The sequence below is a fragment of the Lissotriton vulgaris genome, chromosome 1_1 (genome assembly GCF_964263255.1).
Source record: "Lissotriton vulgaris chromosome 1_1, aLisVul1.2, whole genome shotgun sequence".
Lineage (NCBI taxonomy): Eukaryota > Metazoa > Chordata > Amphibia > Caudata > Salamandridae > Lissotriton > Lissotriton vulgaris.
This window is the reverse complement of record NC_141685.1, coordinates 1,753,854,822-1,753,881,347: the sequence shown is the minus strand read 5'-3', so window position 1 is coordinate 1,753,881,347 and position 26,526 is coordinate 1,753,854,822. Positions and strand designations below refer to the sequence as shown.

At 44.3% G+C, this 26,526-nt stretch overlaps 1 protein-coding gene across 1 annotated transcript in view; it reads left to right on the top strand.

Annotated features, from left to right (window-relative positions):
• XPOT (exportin for tRNA) overlaps positions 1-26,526 on the top strand; it is a 566,463-nt gene that overhangs the window by 410,349 nt on the left and 129,588 nt on the right. The window lies entirely within an intron of this gene.

Sequence of the window (26,526 nt, the reverse complement as noted above, 5' to 3'; positions counted from 1 at the left end):
GAGACTCTACTCCATCTGTCCCAACCATTTCCCATATATATATATATATATATATATATATATATATATATATATATATATATATATATATATATATATATATATATATATATATATATATATATATATATATATATATATATATATATATATATATATATATATATATATATATATATATATATATATATATATATATATATATATATATATATATATATATATATATATATATATATATATATATATATATATATATATATATATATATATATATATATATATATATATATATATATATATATATATATATATATATATATATATATATATATATATATATATATATATATATATATATATATATATATATATATATATATATATATATATATATATATATTTTTTTTTTTTTTTTTTTTTTTTTTTTTTACTGTTTTTATTTATTTTTTGAAAAAACAACACAATAAGTGGCAGGTTTATCTCACATAGCTTCAGTGTGGTCCAATAGGTGACAATCATAAATGGTAAGGAAAGCGAGTTTACATTATAGCCATTCTCCTTCCTGAATCCCCTCTCCCATTCCCTCCCATGCGTTAAATATGTCTCCTGTCTCTCAACCGTTTGTGGGTTCTAGGGTATTAAGTCCATCTCCTTCGTGTCTCTGTGTAATAAGTTGCATCATGTCTGCTTCCTCCTCCTCCATATCTAAGTTGTAATAACATTTCCCTCATATTTGATCATGCTTCAAGGGGCACCCTCTGGCTTTGTACACAGGTCACTCTTGTTGCGCACACCAATCCACCCCCCACCTCTACTGTAACATCTTAGGGGGAGCAGGGTTTTTCCATCGAACTGCAATGTCCCAATTAATCACCATGGTGGGTGTTCTCAGGATCGCCCTGTCTGCCCTTGAACACCCAGAAGCCTGCAGGACCCCCAACAGCAGCATAAAAGGCGAGAGATGAACCTCCCACCCCAGCAGGTCCATTGGTTCCCTCACCACAATCAAAATCTCTGAATCTCCGGGCAACAATACACATGGAAGTCAGCAGGGGTGTGTGGACAGCGAGGACAGAAAGAAGGCCTGCTTGATATAACCTGGCACAGTAGAGGTAATAGGTCTGAACGAGATGCAGCCTGGAGAAAATTGTTATGAATCGCAGTGGCATTTGAGCATCTTGCCAGCCGTCATCCTCGAGGGGGCCCAACACAACCTGAGGTGGTCTAGCCTTCCGGTAAAGGACTAGAGTACAATATATCAGAGATATGCCTCCCCTGCCCAAATTGCCCATGAGGAGTTTAGCATCCAAAGGGTTGAATTCAAGGAGATGGCTGTTTAGTGGTGTGTGGGTGTGGAGTGCATGCCGTCATTAGAGATATTTTTTCATTTTGAGGAGGTGAGTGCTTAGGTGCCTTGGGGCTCTTGAAAGGAAAATATGTGGGCCCCAGACAATACGTCGCTCAATGGCGTTATGGCAATAAGATCCCATTCCCCAAATCCTTCCCAGCGTTGTCACCTCCATGTGCCACGCCATAAAGTAGTTTGAGGTGTGGGCTTGATATCCCAGTTAGTATTATGAAGCGCAGCTCTCCAGGTGAGGGAAACCACCCAGGTTACCACAGGGATAATGACAGGGTCTGAGGAGCCATGCAACATGGCCATAATCTGTGGAAACCCTAGGGACACCAGCTCCACCTTGTAGACAGGGTCAGACCAAACCCCACTAAGCCATTCGTTGACCACCAGCAGTTGCGAGGATATGTAGTAGAGGTAAAGGTTAGCCATCAGCAGACTTCCTTCATACGGGGCACACTGGCAGTGGACACGGCCAATTGTGGCCTGGTGTTGTGCCAGAGGAATGATGTTCCCATAACTATCAACGATGCAGGTGTATTGGGAGATTCTGCAACACATAGAGGAACCTCAGCAGCACCATCATTATTATAAAGAGTAATCCTACCCACCACATTTAGCGGTTGAATTGCCATGTCTTGAGGTCCTCCTTAGCTTTTTGCCAGGTGAGCTCAGGGTGATGCGCAACACTTAGCCCAGGTAACGGAAGCTTAAGGTTCACACAGGGATGTTAGTTTGCCAGGACACACAATCTTGATTTGGGTCCAGAGGTGCTAGGACCGATTTATCCGGGTTAACATGAAGGCCTGAGGCTTCCCCAAATAGCCGTAGGATCCGGAGGCACCGGGGCCACTTGATGCCGGATCCGCTAGGAAGAGAAGGACATCATTCGTGTAGAGTGGGATGTGGTTCTTGTGTCCCCCAGCCCAACACCACCCCCGCACCTGTTCGTCACTGTGGAGGAGGAGGGCGAGTCGCTAAATTGCTAACAGGGGAGGGGAGACCGGGGGCAGCCTGATAGGGAAGACCTTGGAGATCACACCGTTGATCTGGACTCGTGCGGTGGGGTTGGAGTAAAGCATACAGTAGTAGTCAAGAAAGCGTGGCACTCAACAGCACCCAGTCCAAGTAGGCCCAATCCACCGAGGCAAATGTTTTCTCAGGGTCAATGAGTATTAACCTAGTTGGGGTGGGAGCAGAGGACGATGGACTAAAGCAAAGTGAAGCCTCCATTGGCTATGTGCCGTGCTCCTAGCCAGAGAGTAGCCACATTGAGAAGGCTGTATAAATGCGTGGATTACTTGTTTGATCCGGGTGGCTAGGATTGTGTCAAAGTTCTTGACCTCCTCATTGATAAGGGAGATTGGACGATAAGCTGTGCAGGCCCCTGACGGGGCTGCCTCTTTGGAATTACTGCAATGGTAGCAGTGTCAATTTCAGGAGAGGAAGGCACCATTCTTTTACACCTCTGTGTAGAAAGCGAGAAGTCGAGGTGTAAGGGATTCACAAAAAGCAGTGAAGTATTCTGTGTGAAACCCGTCGGGACCAGGATCTGCCCGGAGGCCAAGCCAGAAATGGCCTCTCCGACTTTTTGGGCTGATAACAGCTGATCCAGCATCTATGTTTCGGAGTGGGGCTGCCGGGGTAGTGGCATTTTGTGTAGGAAGTGAGAAACAGGCTCAGCCTCCAATCTGAGGGCTTCCATATAAAGGTGGCTAGATTAATCTGCTAATGTTTGTGCAATATCCAGAAGGGTACAACTCGTAGTACCATGGTCATCAGTTATTTCAGGTATGACTCTATTTACCTGTGAGGCAATACAGAATCTTATCATTTGTTTTCCTCGCCCATAGCTGTTGAGGCGCTCCATATTTGTTTTGCAGCCTCAAGCGACAGGAGGAGGCTCTCCTTGCGCACTAGGTCCAGTTGCCAAGGTACGTCTCCCTGGGGGTCCACAACAAGGCATGCCTCAAAGTGAAAGGTACAAGCCTCCAGTTGAGTTGTGTTGGGAGCAGCATGCTCAAGCTCTCGAATGCCGCCCTTAGCGTAGCCCCTAATGCTTGCTGCCCAATGAGGGGCAAGTGGACAGTCACCTCGTTGGTTTGAAAATAGCCTTTCAGTTTGCCCTCTAGTGCCAGCTTGTTGGTCTTGTCGTGGAGGTACCAGGCCTTGAGACGCCACATTTGGCGAGGGTCATCTGTTGCGGACCCAAGGTAGAGGAGAAGAGTTTTCTGAGATTTCATGTTAAAGGGTCTGGAACTGGGTTACCGCGCAGCAAGTCAATGGCTGGCAGAAAAATAAGGTCAATACAGGAGTGGGTATGATGTGCTACAGAGGTGTGGGTGATGAAGAGGGTGCCACACTCTCCAGGCGTCGCAAAGACCGAGAGCAGAGGTCCAGTTTGATAGACGACAAGCAACATTCCAGCAAGAGACAGATGGTGCACCTGTTGCATCCATGTCTGGGACAGGACCTGCATTGAAATAGCCCCCAACCACTGTAAGTCTCCCTAGGAGGGCCAATAACATTCCAAGTAGATCTCCAAGAAGGGCATCCAGGGTCGTGGGAGGAGCATAATCACATACAAGATTAACAGTACATCCCTCAGCAGTCTCCATAAGAGTAAGGTAACGACCCTGGGGGTGTCTCACGTCCTGAGTAGCAAACATGGGGAAAGAACAATAACGCAGGATCACCACTCCACGGGAACCCCTTACAAACCCTAGTCGAAGACTCTGTTGTAACCCTAGGAATGCAGGAATGGACAGTAATACCTCATCAAATGTGTTTCCTGAAGCATCAGGGTGGCAGGGAAGATCACAAGACTGTGGCTCGCTTCACGTGGTCCAGCAGCCTATTAACATTCCAGGACAGTACCTGTACAGGCCCCATGTTTTTGGGACATTTCACACCAGCAGAGGGGGCCAGGAGCATCCAACTTAGCAGGGCAAGTCATCCAGAGCAGTCGCTCCATACCCATGCTGATTGAAAAGGCACCCAAAGTGTGCTGTTGAAATTACAGATCAAGTACATGTCTTAGTGTGGTGCAGAACAACAAGGCATAAAAAGACAATAATCAAGCCATAACAGTATGCAAACCCATCCCCCCGACAACCCCTCCACCCCAGAAGCATCTGTCGTCCATAAACTCATAACATAAGCACAAAACAGTTTGAAACCGGGAATGGAGTGGTTAACGCCTCCTTGGTGAAAAATCGAATGCAACCATTAGGAAATGTAACACTCGGCGGGTTGCAAGTATTGAACCCAGTTGCTATGTGGCACCAGAGGATTGAGCAGGTCCTATCATAGGCCTCTAAAATAAGTTGTGTCATCCACATGCTCCGCAGGAGAGTCACCATACAGAGGCACCCTCCCGGTTTGGCTCAATGGTCCCCGTAGTGGTAGACCAGGCCGGACTGAAGGGGGTGGCAATGGTCTCCTCCCCCGATGAGAGGGAGAGAGTCATTCTGCTCTGGCTGCAGCGCAACCAATATGAGAGTGAGTGCAATGTCTTTTCTGCAGGGGAGGGTTGGTGAAGGGGGGGTGGTAGTCTTGTCCAAGCTGGCTCGGGGGAAGCCCAGAAGTGGAAATTTCCTGCATGTACGACTCGGAGTTGTGACGGAAACAGCAGCCTGTAGGAAAGGTTGAGTACCTGGAACTTTTGTTTGGGAGCCGCATAGGAACGGCGCTGCAGTTACACCTCTCTGGTTTAGTCTGTAAAGAAGAGTATGTAGGTATTGTGGCGTTTGAGGACTGGGCGGGAGTGGGTTGCTCTCTGGATGTAGTCTCTGTCCTTGAAATTGAGGATGCGAGTGATACTTGGTCTTTGCAGAGCCCCATGGGTGGCTTATGTTTCAAGGCCCTGTGTTCCCTTTCAACTGCAAACTAGGGGGACAGTGGATCTGAAGGCATCCAGGATTCGATCCAAGTTTCAAGGAATTCCACTGTTTGCGGCAGCTCCACACCCTCTGGACGTGACCAAGCACAGTTTGTTACATCTGGAGCAGTTTTCAGCATCTTCTGTGTGACAGTGAAGATCTACTGTGCTCGAGAGGAGACTGGATTCCAGCGCATTTAGGTTGGCCACGTCATCTTCCACTATGGATATGCAGTTCTCAGCCTTGGTGATTCTGCCCATGGCATTACGCAGGTCTTGACGTATGATGGCCACATCGACGCGCACCTCCCCTATTTTAGTTACAACTGCAGCCTAGAATGTAAGACCGAAAGGTCCAAAGGAAGGAATTTAAGAAAAAGAATATCAAAGGAGCACTTTCTTTTTAGGAGTCTCAAGTGTAGAGCCTGTGGCAGGCCTCCACTGGTGCATGTGAACAAATAAGCTGCAGGAAAGCTGATCAGTATAGCCATCACTGGTCAGAAATTCGGCAAGAGTAGTCAAATGTGTTTTAGTGACACCATAAGGGAACCAATATCTGTGAATTGTGGGTGCATAGATTTTGTACTTGGCCTCCACAGACATCTTTTCAGATGAAACCATCCCTTTCAGAGTCTGACCTGATGTAATTTATCACCAAGGATATGAGTTTAGAACCTGCTTATGAATTTTCAAGACACTTATTCATCTTGTTTTGCAGTGTGAATCTTTTCTGAATTCACGTGCTGTGCATTATTCCACCATCTAGTGGTTGGGTCTTAAAAACTTTTACTCTTTTTGTTTTTTTATTGTTGATGGGCATCAAATGACCACCATTTGGTGTCCTCTTGGGACGATTTTTTTTACGCCAATGGGTATGGATGTTTGCAGAAGGAGCTCCAACAATTGGAAGAAAAATGTTCACCGAAAGTCTACAGAAGGAAGGAAACCTCTAAGAAGGTACCAGAGAACGGTTCTCGAAGTTCAAGGTTCTTTTCGACTGTCCCAGAGAATGCGCGTGCAGGGGGCTTCCTGCATATGGTGACGAAGAAGACTCCTTTTCAGTTTTGCAGGAACTGCCCTCATATGTTTGCCCAAAAAGATAACACCTGGTCTGCAACCTCTGCCTGCCGGTAGACCACCGAAGTGAAGACTGCAACATTTACTCAGCGTTAATCCCCAAGACTCTAAGGGTAAGAGTGTGTCAGAGAAGGGCCCAACACAACATGCAAGACAAACATCCCCCTCCATCCCTTCAAGACTTGGGCCTTTCATTTAAAAAAACAAAACTTTTTATTAACAGTTTTTACATAATAAATGCATTCCCACCCACCCCTCCCTCATCTCCCCGACCAAGATCATGTCTAAAAAAATCAACTTATTACATTCATAAATCTGAAATTAATCCATTATAATTCGCATTTGCTGAGAGCAAAAAAACGATAGAAAAACAGACCAAAAACATTCATGTATGTCTCTGGATCCATAGCAAGAGCGGTGCCCAGATCCGCATACCCCTCAATCTTTTTTTAGCTCCTTTGTTTCTATATATTGCTACTTCCAGACTACAGGTTGCTAAAAGCCTAGCCCTCCATTGTTGGAATACAGGTGGGTTAGGATCTAGCCAGGCTGAGGCAATACTAAGTCGGAGTATTGCCATGGCCACAAATATCAATCCCTGTGTGTTTGTCTGCTGCTCACCGTTCGCTACCCCAGCATGATTTCCTGAGTTGACACTTCTATTCTTATCTGGCATACTTCTGATAGAAATTCCGATATATCTCTAATCAGGCCGGAAAGCGTGTTACATGTAGCAAACATATGTATCATATCAGCCCCATAGAGTGCACAACGAGGGCAAGTAGTTCCCTTCCCTGTTCCCCATTTGGCGATTTTCTTTGGTGTATAATAAAGGGAAAAAAATGTTTTATAAAATTGTGCTTGTAACTTTATCGACATTAGCGAGTTTAGGGCTAAGTCATAGGCCAGGTAGGGGATTGTAGTATGAACTCCTAACTGTTCCTGCCAGACGGCACATTGTTTATCCATATCATCTGGGGAGGCTAGATTCAGTATTTCATAAATTTCCCCAACCCTGGGAGTCGTTTTTTTACTCAGATTATCGATCAATTGATTATTCTGGAAATTCTCCCGCCCGCCAGTTTTCTTTGTTAAGAAATCTCTGACCTGCAAAAACTTAAAGAAAAATCCCTATGGCTAATGTTATATTCCCCATGTAGATCTTCGAACATCTTAAGACAGCCTTGTTTATAAAAGCAGCCTAGCTGCACCACCCCTGCCGAGACCCATCTGTTTATACAGCTATCATGAAATATTGGGGGTAGATCATTATTATTAGTATTATTATATTTCTTATATAGCGCAAGAATCGACCCCTGAAGGGGTATCTCCGCGCTTGCCTTGGGAACCCGTCCTGGTTTTTCCCTGTGAGATAGCCCCTACAGGGCATCCCCAAGGTGAAAGCCAGGCATCCCGCCGCAGGGGGCCGTTGTGGAGATTAAGCAAGCTTAATGCCCAGAGTTGCAGAGTGTGAACCCATGATTAGGTCAGGCACCGAAGCGAGAATTATCGAGTCCGTGGACATTTGAGCTCAACACCCTGCCGCGTCGGGAGTCGAACCCTGGTCCCGGGTCTGACCTCTGCTTCAGGGTCTGCCTGCTCTAACCAGTGAGCCACACTTCTCCACATTATAACTTCTCACTGGCGTATAAAATGAAAATCGCCCAATAAACCCCTACAATAGATTATAAACTTGACTTTCTTAAAGTAGCTATCGTTGGTATGTCGCTAAAAACAACCAGCGCAATCTTCTCCTAGTATAAGTTCTTAGGGGGACGGGATCTCTAAGCTAATACCATCATGCAAAATCAGTTTGGCGCAATATTCCAGTACGGTAGCCCAATAATACAATTTGAAGTTAGGTAAAGATAGACCTCCTTTTTCCTTTGGTAGTACCAACCGTTTAAGGGCCCGTCGGGGCTTCTTATATCCCCAAATAAAGCTTGAAAGCATAGAGTCAATAATCCTAAAGATTTTGGGTGAGAACTCAAGACAAATGGTCCTAAAAAAATATAAAAAACAGGGCAAAAAAAGCATCTTAATCATATTACAGCGGCCGCCTATAGTCAGATGTAAATTATCTAGTCGGGCCAACTCCTTCTTAGTTCGGGAAATCAATGGGTTTAGGTTGATATCAACAATATTTTTTCTAGTTTGGCACTTATTGTAACGCCTAGGTATACGGCCTCCTCCGTCTCTCTTGAGTCTTCCATCACAATCTTGTTGTTAAGCACAATCTGGGTTTTGTTGGAATTCAATTTATATCCAGACACTAATCCAAATAGGTGTGCCTCTTCTTCTATCACAGGCATAACTAGATTGGGGTCTCTAGTGACAAGCACGATATCATCGGCGTATGCCAAAATTTTGGTGTTATAGCTACGTATTTGAATCGGTGGTATAGATACACACTTGTCTAACCACCGAATAAATGGATTGATATATATCACGAACAAAAGAGGTGAGCAAGGGCATTCCAACCTAGTTCCTCTTGTGATCGCTAAGTTCTCTGACAGGAGCCCATTAACCAATACTCTAGCGCTCAGCTTATTATATAGCCCTTGAGTAGCCATGATGAATCTGTTATTAATTCCACAATGAGACATTGCCGCCCATAAAAATCTCCAGGAGACCCTGTCAAACGCTTTCTCCGCGTCAAGGAGGATAAGCGCCATAGGGTCTCCTGTTGACTCTGTATAATCGAATAGCGAGATCACCCGTTGAACATGGTCAGTTGTTGACCGTCCTGGTATGAACCCTTGTTGATATTTTGAGACTACTTTATTTATTATTGGTGCCAGTCTAGCTGCTAGAAGTTTCGAGTACATTTTTGAGTCCCCATTCATCAGAGTGATTGATTGGGTGATATGTACCTAGATCGAGCGGATTGTTTTTTTCTTTCAAGAAGACCACAATCTTAGCTTCTGACCATGAGCTGGGGGGGACCCTCCCTGAAATATATGAGCAAATAAAACCATCATTATTGTTTTTAATTGGTCAGCAAATTTCAAATAGAACTCTGATGGAATCCCGTCCAGCCCTGCCGCTTTCCCACTATTTAGCGCATTTAAAGAGAGCAGGATCTCATCCCAGTTAGGTAGCTCATCCAGCATTTCCTGATCTTTCTTCTTGAATCTAGGCCCTGGATTTACATCCAAATATAAATCAGGATCCCCCAGCCCCACTATGGGTTCTGTATAGAGGTCTTGATAGAATCTCTGAAACGAGGCCCTTACTTCGGCTGGTTCAGATTTTAAGCCTAGTCTGGGGTCCTGAATTTCTTTAATAGTGCTTGCTGATGCCTCTTCTCTAGTACGCACCGCTAGCTGGTGCCCAACCAGTTCGCTCGGCTCATACACTTTCTCCTTATTAACTAATGCTTTAATGATGGCTTTTTCCACCATTATTTCTGTGATAAGGTTTCTCGCGATGGCTACCTGAGCCAATGCATTATCCAGCACCTGGCCCTGTTGAGCTGCAGTGATCAGACCCTCCTCGGCTTTACCCAAGTTATGATGTAGTACTGCTAGGCGGCGTTTCCCTTCCTTATTAGACCTGAGCGAGAATTGCAGTGTCTCGCCTCTTATGCCCGCTTTAAGAGCATCCCACACTACTGCTACAGGTGCACTTCCAAGGTTATCTGCTATAAAACCTGGGATCCACCCTCTCATGTGTTGGCAGTGGTTTTTATTCTTTAACAAAGCCAATTTCAAGCGTCCAAGTCGTGATCGGACGATTATTCGGAGTATAAGATAGATTCAAAATTCAAGGATTATGGTCCGACAATAAAAGGGGTAATTTATCTACCGTACACGCCTTTCAAGCAATGAAGACCATGTCGCCAAAGGGCCCGGAGGGGATACGGAGGCAGATATCCACATTGTGGCTGTCAACACACAAGGGGGCAAGAAGCCATCTCAAACCGATATAAAAGGATGCCTTTTGAGGTTGGATTTCACCTTGTGGGTTACTTGCGGTTTTGGGAGGGTCTCCGTGCAGAGGCTGCAGGCGACATCGAGGAGTCCTGGTGGGGTCAGCCCCAGGTGGACTCGGACCCTGGAGCACTGGGGGACCTCGCTTGCACTGGGGGACCATTCAGATTCAGGCCATAGGTGACCGGTGCAGTGGTGATTCCAGGCATCTTTGTCCTCCGTAGGCTCAGGGTCTTTCTTTGGCGATTCTTTCAAACAGAACTGCTGTTCACAAGAGATCTGGCCTTTGTTGAAGGCAGCCAGTCCTCCAAGGGGTTCTGGAGGTCGCTGGCTGAAGTACAAGGCGACTTTTGGTGCAGGATCTCTGGAAACAAAACGGGCTAGTAGGGCTGGGGCCAAGTCATTCTTCTCTGCAGTCTACTCTGCTGTGCATCTTCTTGCGTCCTTCTTCTTCGCTGGTTGCGGGAATCTGCCTTCTTGGTTCAGGGCTTTCCCCTAAATACTGTTTGTAGGGGGCATTTTAGGGGTCTCAAGGTCAGTAGTCAACGGGCTGCTGACCTTAGGGTGACGACACGTGTGGGGGAGTAGGCACAATCCCTAACCCGGATTGAAGAATGCCTGCCATCTTCAAGACGGCGGGTACTGAAAGGTGGGCTTCACCTCACCTCCCCCAACTGAGGGGTGGAGTTAGCAGAGGTGGGCACACCTTCTGGGCTGTTCTAATTGTTCCCGCCTGTCTTCCCTCCGATAAGGAGGGGAGATAGGAAGGGGGCCTGCTCCTGATAGCAGGAGAGGCTGGGGATCGCGTTACAAAGGCTGCGTGGCCTTTGAAGCTCCCCTGCCACCGATGGCTCTTCCTGACATAGGGGAGGTGTGGCTGCCTCCGCACAGGTTAGGGTTTGTTTCTGGGCCCTGGGAGTGAAGGCTTCTACCCCAGGGGTCCAGAAACATGTCTCACGGTGGCAGGCTGGTGTTTACCAGTCAAGGAGCCCACCAAAGGCTCAACCTTTTTCAGGGGCATCTCTAAGCTGCCCTCTGAGTGCTTAGTATAATAAATTCCACACTGGCATCAGTGTGAGTTTATTATGCTGAGACGTTTGCTACTAAACTTCCCAGAATTTAGTACCGCGATTTTGGTCCTGTGGAGTTCATATTGACAAACTCCCAGACCATATACTCTTTATGGCTTTGCTGCAAGAATGGATTTAGACACTGTAGGGGTACAGTGCTCATGCAACTGTACCCTTACCAGTGGTATAGTTCGCCCAGCTAGAGGGGTGTCTTACCTATACCATAGCCAGTGGGTTGCAGGCATGGCACACAGGTATGTGTGCCATGTGGACTCTTCACTTTTCTCTTCACTAGAACACACATCCTACAATGGTAGTGTGGGTGTGTTAGGGTACAGAATCACTAAGGGTGGCATAATATGTGCTGCAACCATTATAGGTCTTCCCTGGTCAAAATGCCCTTTATACCCATGGTGTCTTTTACAAGGGACTTGCTTGTTGCCAGAGATGTGCCAATTGGGGGTAGAAAGGTACAGTTTTGGGAAAGAACACAGGCCCTGGGAACCAAATTGGCAAGGATCCATGGCACATCAAGTCAAAGTGCATCAGAAGTCAGGCAAGTGGTGGTGGTGGTGGGGTTACTCCAACAGAACCATACTTTCCTATATCCCTACAAAACCCTCAAATTCAAGAGATCAACAGAAGGGAAATGTCGAAAATACAGAGTCAGCATTAACTCCCGAACCCTCAAAAAGAGTTAAAAGAAAAAATGTTCCATAAGAAGGTGGAGGAGGAACAAATTTACCAGGGATCTAAGGCTTCAGACTATCAGGAGACACAATAGCAGGACTTGAGATCCTGCCGTTGTGTCTCCAATTCACCAGAAAAAGGGTTGGATACGTATCCTTCAAGGCCATCACCGCATGACGATATTGGGGTTTACAACCAAGTAATTAAAAAGCAGCATACAGATATGGGATTCAACTAGAGGAGGACAAACCCCAGTCATGTTTTCTGTTAGAAACTCTCCTGCCTACACAATCAATAAACCAATGTCTCCTGATGCTACCAAGTGTGTTGGATCAAGGCAAGGAAGCTTTTAAAGAACCTGCAACAATTAGGGCAGGTTCTCCCAGTGCGGGGAAGAAACACAAACATTCTTCCAAGGTTATAATTTGCAAAAAGAGTACAGTCCCAGCAGATTCTGTAATAACTTCAACTCCTCGGAAAAGAGCTAATATCCCAAGCACCACAGGGCTTCCTCCTGATCCTGATAAGTATAGTAAGAGGAGGGACATTATGGGTTGAAAAGTGGAGAGAAGTGCATCAAATCAATGGCGCATTGCAAATTTCAGTGCATTGCTAAACTTTCACACCTATCAATATTGGGAAGAAATAGGGGAATTGATGAAACATTTCCCTGAACAATACCAAAAAGCTCAGCACACCTTGTAAAAGGGGGGGGGGACACATCAAGCAAGCAGATGATGATGATGATGGTGATGATGATAGACATCACAGAAAGACATGCCTGTGTACAGATTTCAGGGTTCAACCCTTAAGTACAAACTAGTATTTTAAATGCACCATTTAATGGAGAATAACTATTTGGGAGTACAGTAAACAATACTCTTAACCAGCTGAAAAGGGACAATGAATTGTAAAAGGGCTTTACAATTCAGAGGTAATGTTCAAATTGAATCTCTACCAGCTCGAAAACCTTCCATGCAGGAATCTCCCAGCAAACATCAGAGAGGAAGTCAAGCAAACCAACAACAAGGTTGGCAGTACCAGCAGGGAAGACAGACCTTTCACTTACACCCATGCAGAAGAGGATAACCACAAAGGGGAGAAGCTCTACCAGCAAATAAATGACTCATTAAACACCTCAAAAGACACGCTAAAGAGATCCAGGAGTTTAGAAACAAAATGAACAATGCAGGGAACAAATATATAACATCAAGAACTGCTTCATTCAACACCAGTGGAAGCCAGAATCAAAAACCTCTTTCAGGAGTTGAGGAAGATCACTTCAGACAAATGGTTTTTTAACTTAATACAATAGTTATTGCATAGAATTAAACAAGACTCCTCCAAACAAGTGTCCAAGGAGACAGACTCATTCAAAAAAAGGAAACCATGTGTTAATTCAAGAAATTAGAGGAAATGTTAGCAAAGGATGCAATAGTTAGTGCCACCAATTTCAAAGAACAAGGGAAATTATTCAACATATTTCCTAATCCAAAAGGTAGATGGAAAATTGCACCCTATGCTTGACCTATGGTTAACGCAAAAATTCAAGATGACTATCCTGCAAGAGGTAATACCACAGCTACAAGTTGGAGATTACATGGCAGCAAGAGATTTAAAAGACGCTAATTTGCACAATCCCATGAACAAAAAGCCACAACATATTACTCAGATTTGTGGTGGACAAGAGACACTATCAGTTCAAGGTGCTGGCGTTCAGAATAAAATCAGCACCAAAAGTATTCACGAAGTGCCTAGCAGCAGTAGCAGCGCAGCTTCAAAGTTAAAGCATACATGTTTATCCCTACCTAGATGACTGGCTAATAAGAACAAACTCTCACAATAAATGTACACATTACATTCTGCAAATAAAGATACTCTATATCAAGCTAGGGTTCGCAATAAAAACGGAGACCTCATCTCCAGAACCAGAGCAACAAAAGATTATCTTTGTGGCCAAGGTAAATACTATCCTAGGTAAAGTATTTTCCAGCAAAAGGAGAGCACTGGCAATACTAAAGGAAACTCACCTGTACCGGACGGGTCAAGCTCTGACAGTGAGGACGTTGGGGAAGCTACTAAGAATAATGGCACCCTGCATCCCTTTAGTACCAAACAAAACACTACACATGAGACCATTCCAGCTGTGGCTTCAAAACCAATGGTCAAGGGCAACGGGAAGTTTGGAAGATCTAGTGGTTGTAATGAAGAAAAATTAAGAAAAGATAGTGTGGAGGAACAGATTACATATAGCCCAAGGAAGAACATTTACAAATCCAATTCCAACAGTGGCCCTTACAAAGGACATCTCACACAAGTGATAGGGTGCACAAATCAGCAATCTCAAAGTAAAGGAAGTTTAGAAGGAGCAGGATGCAGTACAACTCATCAACATCCTGGAACTTGAAACAGAGTTCCTAGCCTCGAAAGCCTTTCAAAGAGAGCTTTGGGGAAAGACAATATTTATCCAAATAGACAACACTACCACCATGTTTTACATAAACAAGCGGGGGAGGGGACACCATCTGCACCTCCGTCAAATTTAGCTCAGGAACTCTGTACTTGGGCAATTCAAAGAAAGATGGACACCTTAGCAGTCCATCTACCAGGAAAAGAAAATGTGAAGGCAGACTGGTTGATCAAACAAGCTTCATGTTGCCATGAATGGGGGATGAATCCAACCGTACTCAACACGGTCTTCCAAAAATGGGGAATACCGGAAATGGATCTGTTCTAACTCGACAAACCTCAAAATGCCAAAACCTTGCCTCCAGACAACATTGCCAGCAGTTCTTGCTAAATGCATTGTTGATGAATAGGTCAGGGAGATTTGCTTACGCTTTTCCTCCTAATACCACTAATTCAAAAAATTTTCAGCAAACACAGGATCAGCAGCATAACCCTGATACTATTTGCGCCACAATGGGCGAAGCAAAGAAGGTTCTCATAACTAATACTACTATCCCAGGGAAATATTCACAAATTGCCAAAAAGACCAGATCTGCTATCTGTGCAAGAAGGAAGGGTGCTTCACCCAGAACCAGAGTCTTTAAGCCTGGCAGCATTGCTCCTGAAGACTTAAAAGTTTAACATGTAAAGTTACTAGAGACTACAATGGCTGACCTAGGAGAAGATAGGAAACCCACAACTAGAAAGTGCTTATTGCTAAATGAAAAAGAGATGCACTTTAGTGTCAAAAAGGATTATTACAAGAAAAAAAGACAAAACAGTGTTAAAGTATTTAGCACCTCTACTACAAAGTAAGCTAACAGCAATACTGGTTTACCCAAGAGGCCATATTGGGAGAAGTTGTTTATAGCACCAGTTATTTAACTATTCTTGAAAAAGCAAACAGAATTGCACCTCCAAAAAAGTTACCTTAACTTAATACAGCGCTCACGCAACTGATGATGGCACCATTTGAACCTTTACACAAGGTTAAGTTTCAAATGCTCACACTAAAAACAGCATTTTTAATAGCCATCACACTGCGCAGAGTTAATGAATTCACTAGCACTCACTCTCCAAAAAACATATTTCCAAGTACATAAGGACAGAATTGTCATGAGAACCGATCCACAGTTTATACCAAAAGTTATATCACAGTTCCGCATGAATCAAGGAACCATGTTTCTTGTTCCCCGTTGGTTCCAGTTCAAATCCTGACTGCCATTTACCATCATTTTCCATGGTTCCTCTACAGAAATACAATATGCCTCTGCCTTTAGGCACCTCTGTGCATCCTTTCCCCACTGCTTCTTGGCGATCTTAATATGTAAAAGGACGTTATTTGTGAGAGGAATCCTAAAGGTCAGGTTCTGCCCTAGTTTCGTAAATATCACAGTGTTGTGGGCTGGTATGAAGTAAGTAGTAATGGAACATACAGAGTTATAGGGTAATGTGATACTTGAACAATATGCTCAGTGGAGTGCTCCTACAGGCTAATATACCGAAAGTGTATAAAGATGTATTCCAGAAGCCCCATTTCTGTAGGTATGAAGATGATCAATAGCGATCGAACTCAGGGACGGACGCCATCTTGGGGAGAACGAAGGCCAGCGCTCCAGTCTTGCGACGCCTCCCACCCTCCTCCACCACTATATAAAGGACAACACCTCCCGTCCGCGCAGCGGGCGCGACGGCAGCGCGTCTGCGCCCATCCGCGCCAAGGACGCGACAGGCGCAGGACACTCTGGTCTTTCACACCCCTTTCTTCTGTATCAGGCAAGCGACCTTCGTATTCTCAATACTGCAAATATTTGTTTGTGTAATATGGATATGAGTAAGATTGAGGGACCTTTCTCCTGTAAATACTGCAAATGGACCTCCATTGGGCCCCCAGTGGAGACTACAGCTCCTCTTACCACCACTTCTGCCGACACTTTAAATTTTAAAGGTGGGCTGATAAACGCCCGTTCCATGTGTGGCCATAGTCAAGACATTAATGACCTTAATCTTGAGCAGGACCTGGATTGCCTTCTCATAACTGAGACATGGCTAACTAATAGCAGTAACCCAGACTTAGCAATAGCCCTGCCAGACGGCTATACCATTGTTAGGCAGGATAGAATGAAGGGGAGAGGAGGAGGAGTTGCTTTGGTGTTGAGAAACCATATAAAATGTCACACCTTCAATCTAGAACCTTTGCAAGGTATAGAGGGGCTTGGTTTCTCCATCAAGCTAAATGACACCACCTCCTTCTCAGGAGGGCTAATTTACCGCCCCCCTGGTACTGCAACTAAGTTTTTAGAATCACTTAGTGATTCCCTAGGTCAGCTCCTTCTCAGTTACCCTCATTTCACACTTCTGGGAGATTTCAATTTACACTTGGAATCTAAACTAGACACTCAGGTGCTTAATTTTCACCAAACCCTGGAGATTTTCAACTTACAACAAAAGGTAACTAAACAGACACATCAAGCAGGCCATATCCTGGATGGGATATGTACGAATTTTCCCCTTCTGAATATCCACACACCCATCCCACAAATTTGTACAGATCATAGTCTGATTCCCTTTAGCATCAGAACATCACGCCTTCAAAACTCATTAAAATTGAGTAAACAGTCAGAAAATAATACTAACTGGACTAAGGTCGGAGACAGTTTTAAGCTTCAACCCATAATACAAACTTAGATTCCCAACTTGTCCGGTAATGCTGAACAAGATTCGATACACTTTCACAGCTGGATGCAGCAAGAGATTAAAAAAACGCGTTCCACCGAAACATCCCCGTAGAATGGAAAAAAGAGGAAAGAGGAATGCCCCCTGGTTTACACCAGAACTGGCAGCGCTCCACCTATTATGTAAGAAAGGTGAACACAATTGGCGTAAAACCTATGATTCTACCCACAGAATCCTTTATGTCCAACAGAGGAAAATATATCTAGGTACTATTAAAATCGCTAAGAAGGAGTATTACACTAACACCATTAAGGAAGCAAAACAAAAACAAAAAACATTATTTTCCATCGTAAAGACCTTTACACATCCAAAAACCCTACAGCCGGAAATTCCACCCTCCTTAGAACTTTGCAATCAAATTGCTGATTTCTTTGTGGAAAAGATTGACCTTATACAAAAGGATTTCCCAGTCCCTCAAGTCCATCAGCCCTCGGTCCCCCCTTACCAGGGAGAAAATGCAACTGGTAGTCTTAGTATCTTTACACCAGTGTCACTACCCCAAACCAGGGAAGTAATTCTTGCTTGTAAATCAGGTGCCCCTTCCGATTCGTGACCCCCACGAATTCTTCATCAGGCAATCGAAGTGGTCAATCCTTTGATAAACAAGATTGTAAATACCTCTCCTAATACAGGTATAGTCCCATGCCAATGGAAACAAGCAGTCGTAAAACCCCTGATGAAAAAACCCAATAAATCCCCTACAGAGTTGGCCAATCTACGCCCAATTTCACTTCTCCCAGTCCTGGGCAAGATTACAGAACAGATAGTATACAAAGAACTAAAAAGATACGTAGAAACCAACAATATTCTTCGTCCTCAACAATCAGGTTTCCGGCCTCACCATTCCACAGAAACAGCCCTGATTGAACTCACTGACTCCATAAAAATCTTGCAGGACCAAGGAAAGAACGCTGTTCTAATTTTATTAGACCTCACAGCGGCGTTCGACACCATCTCCCATACCATATTGATAGGGAGACTTAGAGATATTGGAATCTCGGGGGTAGTATTGACGTGGATCATCTCATTTTTGACGGAGAGATCACAAACAATTGCATTGGGTCCTTTCCTTTCTAAGGAAAAAAAGGTATTGTCAGGAGTTCCTTAGGGCTCTATTCTGAGCCCACTCCTGTTCAATATTTACATGGTTCCTCTCATCTCCCTCATTGAATCATACGGCATACTTGTAACATTGTATGCCGATGATACTCAGCTCATTGTACCTCTTGAGAAGAGTTCTACCAATGCTGAACAAAACCTCAAGAACTGTTTGAAGGATGTGTTTCTCTGGATGGATAAGAACCATCTTAAGTGCAACGTAAATAAAACAGAGATTCTTCCTATGGGAAAGTCCCAGCATTTTTGTCCCAGCAAATGGTGGCCTGAAGACTCTCCTGCTCCCCCACAAACTGTGGTTTCAGCAAGAAACCTAGGTGTCTTATTTGACACCGAGCTTTCATTTGACCAACATGTGAGGAATGTAGCAGGAAGCTGCTTCAGTATTATCAAATCCGTAAAGAAATTTTTCGACTTCCTGCCCATTGACTCACGAAAAGCTGTCGCTGTGGCTCTAATCCTCGCACGTTTGGATTACTGCAATGGTTTGATGGCCGGTGTTAAAAAAAATCACACTAAAAAAACTCCAGAGCGTACAACACGCAGCGGCCAGACTTGTTCTTAAACTGCCAAGGAAATCCTCAGCGTCAGCCGCCTTAAAGACTTTACACTGGCTGCCTCTTCATAAGAGGATTTTATTTAAAATCTTGATTGTCGCCTTTCGAGCATTCAATGGCGCCGGCCCGAAGTATCTCATTAGGCGCTTCCCCCATTACAACCCTACCAGGACATTACGATCTGCAGGAGAAAATCTTATTGAATTGGACAAATTCAACTATAAAACCAAGGGGAGTAAGACCCTAACCTTCCTGTCATCCAAAGCCTGGAATGCAATGCCCAAACACCTTAGACTGCTGACTCAGGAAAACCAGTTTAGGAAGCTTCTGAAAACCTGGATCTTCAATCTTCCAGACGACTATGTAATGATAACTATTTAACTCTGTACCTGTAATTGTATGCACTTTGTCTTATTGGAGCCAGGATGCTCCTTCCGGAGCGATAGTTACGCTCTACAAATAACCAATACAAATACAAATACAAATCAATAGCAAAAATAGAGTTGAGCTGTAGGAGATTCAAATTATAGCAAACACTAGACTCCTTTACCTATATTCTCTGCTGCTGCTGGATTTGGTAGTTTAAACATTGGACTCCATTGCTAAGAATGGTTAACACAATATGTAGTTTCTTGTTAGACATTATTTCACATTTGTAAAGCAGGAACTTATCACCCCTAAAGGTATCCAGGCACTGGGGGGGCCATCGGGGTGATTAAGTGAGCTATTGCCCAGAGTCACATGATGCTGAGCTGGCGCTGCCATTTAACCGTGATCCCCGCTCCGGAGTCAGCCGCTCTGGCTGCTGTGCCACACCAGAATTGCCCAAAGATCACAGGAAGCAGTTTCAGGCAGCCCTACTCAAGTAGAAGCAGGCCTTTTATTCTGCTGTTCATTTTTGTCATCCAGCATGTTGATATCACTGCCTGTATTATAAACCTGAATATGGCGAAAGTTCAGCTGGCTTTTCTAAGATCAATCTGCTTATTATGAAAGGCTCCGGAAAAAGTGTTTCCCCTACCTTTTGATAGTAAAATGTTTACTGTGATCACTGTGAGATAACTAGCAAACTTTGATTATGGGCAACTCCATCCAGAACCCTGGCTATCGTTTCCTCTGAGAAAGCCACAAAACTAGATTGGGCACCTTACAGGAAATTTACTTGAACCAGTAATTGCAAAAACCACCTGGACTGCTATAGCAGTGGCCATATGGGGGGAGCTGTGTAGGTAACAATGATTCTTTCAGATTCATATGAAATCATATCTTAAAAACCATATTCAAGAGGTCAGGCTGGTCCTCTCAATGTCAACAAATAAGACAAACTTAGACTTGAATTAATTAGTTTTTCAAGTTTTTTAGTCCATGTAGTGCCAAGCAAAACTTTGTCAGAATACTTTCTGCTGTGTAAATATTTTCTTCACATCTCGCGAGGACTATGAAGTATCACAATCTGTTTACATGGGAGCACCTTTAGAAGTGTATAATAACCTGTATTTTGAATTGTGTAGAGGGATAATATATGTTTCAACATTTTCAAAATTTAAGTCTAAGCCTGTGTTTATACAGCTGGCATGCATCTCTCACATGCTTTGAATCTCAGACAACTCATCATCAAATAAATCTTTATTTGGTTATAAATACTACCATAAAAGAGCGTAACATCATAAAAACATATGCTTATAAAAATTGTAAAAACAAGTAGACATTCATTCTTGTACCAGCTTTAAAAGTTAAAGGCGATGTAGTTGAGTCAAAAGTAAAATACATTAAATGGTCTCTGGTACATCAAGGTTAATCAGGTCTATGATCTCAAAGCGGCACGTAAAAAGCATGAGACAGCAAAGAGAACATGCTCATTCGACAGGAGCTGCTTATACATAAGTGCTTGAAGTGCTTGTGAGAAGTTCAAGACTTTCAGTAACTGGAGAAGGAACCGCTTCCTAGACAAAGTAAAATATATTAAAAACACAAAATGTAGGGTGGAGTCCTATTGTTGCAGCCACAAGGCCCTAAAGTGCCTGGACGAGACCAACCACAAGGAGTGGCCAAAATATGGTGTAGCAAGTTAAACCTGAATCGTACCACCACAAATGTATCCCTCTCATTAGGTAAGAGAGAAAGATAAGGCTCCATACCCTGAACGGTTTTTAATAACGCATGCCCCTGTATCATGGGTTTCACAAGCTCTGTCTGTTCGCATTGTAATAAAGCACATTGAAGAAACACATCCCTCACCCTTTTAAGCTCCAGAGGGCACAGGAAGTGATAATTATGGTATATGTCTGCCCTATCCTTGCTGGTAAAAGCTGCCTTCATATAGGCAATCCAGTGGATTTTATGCGTGTGGTCAAGGGACAAGCAATCCAACAAAATCATTCTGTTTAGTTCCGTCCCTGGTCCATACCTTGATCAAGCACAGCAAGGGCCTGGGAGCAACACGGTTGGAACTGTATCTAATGCCAAGCTCCTCATGAACAGAGACGGCCAGAGTGCTTCGTGGTAGCTGCAGGATAAGTCTTAAAAATGCATTTTCTGGAAGCTGAATCTTATTGGCTGTTATGTAGCCCCATACTTCACTGCCATATAGAACCTTAGAGACACACTTGGACTAAAAAAAGGCTAACTAGAGTGTCTGGTGACCATGATCCCAACCTCTGGGCGAAGCTAGCTACAGCTCCTATGGTCTTGAGCAGATCACAAATCTTACCCTCAACTAGGGTTTCCAACTCATATTAGCGTCAAATAGCACTCCCTGGTCGGAGAAAGCTGGAACCATTGCCAGGGTATAACTCAAGTCCTTGAAGGTTTTAGAACAAGTAGACCGAGGGCCAAATTCCAAAATATAGGAGTATGTGAACTGGACTGCCAGGTCCAAAATGTCCTTAAAGGAGACAAACTGATACAGCAAAGACTGCTGAACAACAGCAGTACGAACCATGAGCACCGTATCATCGGCATACAGCAAAACCAGTAACAATCTCATCCCACCCTGGGGCAGTCAACCTACACAGAAAGGAGGTCTTGTTTCAGTCAATTAATATGAAGGGTGAACGAAAAAGGCGCAAGTATATAGTCCTTGCTCACTCCCCTGTGGGTTCCAGAGTGCTCATTGAGAACCGGCCCCTGTGAATACCTCACCTCAGCTGAGGTGCTGGTATGTCAATTTGATGAGAGGAGTACAATTTCTGGATCCGTGCCCATCACAAGGAACCGGTCCCATAATTTCTTGGGGTTAATCCTATCGAATCTGGATGTGAGGTCCATAAATAAACTGGTAGAGAGATCCTGGCTGGGTAACAGTGTACTTGTTTATAATTAAGTAAAGGTTTAGACAATTTATTCAAACTACAAACTACAATGGATTGTGTATTTCAAAATGGTAGTTGCTTCTTTTTGAAGTTATTCTCGTACGAGGTTAGCTCCTCTGGGATCCTTTTGGATCACAGTTAAAACAGACCATTTCAAGTTCTGTTTGTTATGAGCATGTTTAATGCAGTGTTGCACTAATTGTGCGGTCAAGACCTTACACAAAACTGTGATTTGTATTGACCCTTCCGTTTGCTGAACTTTTTGAGTGGTTTGACCTTTATAGAGTTCCTTACAGATTACGACATAGATCCCAATTTTGCAATTAGGGAAGATATTATTGATGATTTTGACCCCTCAATGTTCAAATACTAAACCCTCAATCTTTTGGGCACAGTAAGTATAGTCTCCACACTGGTGATGATCAGTAATGGGAGGTAGATTTCAGAGACTTCGAAACAAACTCTTCAGGTACTCATTGGGTGTAGGTTCTAATGATGCGATCTCTAATGTTGCGCCTTCTTTTTAGAGCAAGCATGGTAGGAGATATCATAGTTTTTAATGTTACTAGTATGTGCCAGTTTTGCGTGGCTAATTTATTTTAATTGTGTAGAGGCAGGGTAAAAGGTTGTGACATACTTTGTTCTCCACATTGCTCGTTTTAATAGAGCATTGTAATAATGTCTCTCTCTGGCATAAACTATGCTCTCTTGAGTGAGTTCTTGATCAATCTGTTAGCTGAACTTCACTTTCGTAATTTAGTTTTGACATTTTCTGCAGGTTTGAAATCTTTTCTGGTGTTGGAACCATCCTGCACGCAATTTGTGGGAAAATATACATTTTGACCAGTTTTTGAGAATGCAGAAATTGCACCAACAAAGATGAATATTTATGTCATGGTATGGGGAACAATGCACTCTTAATTAAGTTTGAGGACTGACTGACATTTATGGTTGGTCTTAGTATCTCTTGAAATTAATTTAAATAAGGTGAGGCTCTTTGGTGTTTCTCTTTTATGGCCCAGCGTCCTCCAGCTTTATATGGGCTCAACCCTATTTTGGTGATTGAGAATCAATGGACCAAGGTCACTGCCCTGTGGTGACTTTAGAGGCTCGTACTAGGTAGTAGAGCTCAGCTTCTTCTTTGGGCATTGTCTTACTTATTCCCAACCTGACCTTACCGATTAATAATCTGACTCTTCCTTGCCTCTACTGTTAGCCTTGCTCTCGCAATGTGCAGGTGGAGCATGAGATTGGGAGAGAGGTAACCACTAGGCCAGCAAGTGGAGACCTCACTACATAAAATAGTGTAGGAATCTGGTATAGACTACTTTTTGTTTGGACACATGATCTGTTTCATGTTTCTCTCAAAAAGCAGACACTGGATTTTTCTTAGTCAAACTGTCAGGCCAGCCACTTGCCGCAGTATTGTTGGGAGATCATCTCAACACCAAAAGTGGTCTGGCCCCTGGAATACCTGACTTCACCACCCCCTCTGACTAAAGAGGTCTAGGAGGAGCAGGTTTTATCACCAACCTCCCTAGAGAAACCTTGGATTTGTGTCTCTCTGGAGTTTGGTGATACCATTGATCCATCTCTTTTGGGCATCCTTAGGGAGTCAAGGAAAGCTCACCAAGTAGCTGGGATGGTGAAGAACCTGCATCCCGCAGCCACAGTTGCAGCTCACCCACCCAATTCTGTGGTCTCTTATGTTTTAGCAGGGATCTGCAGCCAAAAAGGTGTCACTGATGACAGGTGTACTTTTTGTTTAAAAGACAAAAAAATCAAATAAAAACTGCATGATTAATCACCTGATCAACCTTTTTGCACATTTTCAAAATACTACCTGCCAAAAAGAGGAGCTCTTTTTTGGAAAAATTAATAAAATTGTTGCTGACATACTGTAAATGTATTATCAGCTCTTTAGAGATATTGCTGATGTTTTTCCTGCATGGAACAGGACGGCTGTCCTGGGAAGGGAAAAAATCAGATGTAACATTAGAATTAATTTTCGGAATACACAGTCTGAAATAGCTCCATCACTTCCAAATGAGGCAGGGTGCCAGGAATATTTTGGAGTTGAACTTCAGCTCTTTGTTGACCGATTCCCCACCAAACTTTAAATGACCCCCTATTCATTCTCTTCTAGAGTCTTACCTGGCTATTTCTCTGTCACAGAAAATAGACTTCATGGCGGACAAATTAGATGTGTTGCCATCGGACCAAGAGCGGTTAGATCAATAACTGTTCAACCCCTCAGGCCCTGGTGCAGGCCGTGCTTCCATACTGTCCTCCATTCCTATTTTGAACCCTTTCCTGGGTTCTCTGTTTCAAAGAAAAAGGCCAGGGAGGCCTTTATTCCTCCTTTCCATGAGCCCATGGAGAATAAAGCACCTGAACTCCCATCCTCCGGGGATGAATCTGATGCTAGCTCCTCTAAATCTTGAGGAAAAAAAGGAGAGAAAAGAAAGCCTGGTGATTTGAAATCTCAAAAGGCATCAATTAGGCCTAAGGAATTTTCCTCAGGAGATCATAAGGAAAAATGGCACAAAAAAGCTCTTAAAAAGTCAGCAGGTAAGTACCTACATCAGAGAAAGAAAGGAGAAAAGGGTACTTTCCACCATCATTGCCTCCAACATCATCACAACTGACTAAAAAGTTGCAAGTAATGCTACTGTCGACTATTCCTTGTCTTCTTACACCACTGGATGTGAAGAAACAACATTGGGGGAAAATAGTGGCACAATCGCCATTGACTGAGACACCAGCAACTAAAATCCGTAAGCGGTGGTCCCATCGACAACTGACCCATTGGCGACTCACTTCTTGACAAATGAATAGCCGACGGAACAGCCACCATCGATGACCTCAAGCCAGCAGCCCAGAAAAATAGAGAGTAATTGCCCTCCCTATTGAGGATCTAGTTTGATCCCTCAGCAGATGTAGACCTACAGTAATATGAAACTGAAGAAGTCACTGCCAAATCACTTAGTGCTGCCCAAGCAGTGGTGCAGAGATTAGCAGGGAGCGACCTCATGGCCGTGAGTAAGGCATCGATCTCCTCCGACGTCGCGTCCTGCCCAGGGACCGGCGGGTATGGAGCAGGCCGGGACGCCTGCAGCTCCGGCGGAGCCGCACGGGCGGTGTCGCCCAAACCCACGGCGCGCGAGCGTCGGGGGAAGTCAGAAGAGCGATGTTGCCTCTTCGACTTATTGGGCCTCTTACCTGTCTTACCTGAGGACTTTGAGCCCGAGGAGTGGTGTTGACTCTCCGAGCTGTGATGGCTCCAGCCCCGCGACCGGTCCCTCGAACTCCTTCCGGACCGGGACCTCGAACGGCGTGGGCCGACTGCCAGAGCTCGAGGCGCTTACGGGACCGCTCCCGCCTAGCCTTTGACGTCAACGCCCGGCAGTCGGGGCACGGCTTGTCATCGTGGTCGAGCCCCAGGCAATGTAGACACCGGCGATGGGGGTCGGTAACCGACACCAGTCGGCTGCAGTCGACACAGGGCTTGAACCCGGGCATCCCTACCGGCACCGTCTGAGTCGTTCGACTTCGAAGAAAGATCAAAAATCGAAAAAGTTTAGTCAAAAATTGACTAAGGGTACCACTTTTTCCGGATCGGCACGGAAAAAAGAAGAACTGACGTCAGCACGCAAGGACGGCGTCTAAGTACTTCGGCGACGTCATCCCGGTTCTAACGACGCAGACGACGGACGCGGAGCCGCATACGACGCCTACTGACGCGCAAGGATACTGCTACGCGAAAGTTTCCGGATCCAGTCTGACGCCTGGGGATATTCTAAGGTAAGGAATCTATTACTAACCTGTTTCTTTCAGATCTGGCTTAACAATAGCATAGCATTTCAAAGACGGGCTAATAACATAGCATTGCAATGACGGGCCCTGGGACTACGAGTCCCTGTGATACGCCCACGGCAAAAAGAAAAACACCTTGGCATTTATACATGTATACTTTTATCTTTTCACCCACAGAACGCTCATTAAAAGGCCCCCCTCGGAATCCATGGGGTCCAACTACAACTAGTTGAAAGTAAGTCCTGGGACTTTGTTGAGTGCTAACTTTTAACATCAGGGAAATACAAACTTTTGGTTTTCTCACAGATTAAGCAGTAAACACGTGCACGATCAGGTCATGCCCCGAAAAATGGCATTTCTTACCAGGGTTTAATAGCACGGGAGAGGTGCCCCAATAATATTGGCAGGCACGCTTGACACCCACCGTTTGAGAGGAGAATCTTTGAGTGGGTATGAATCTGCTAAGCCAAGCATGTAATTTCACTAGCAGTGAATTTTAAGAAAGGCATCGACACCGACTGCATATATGATCAAGG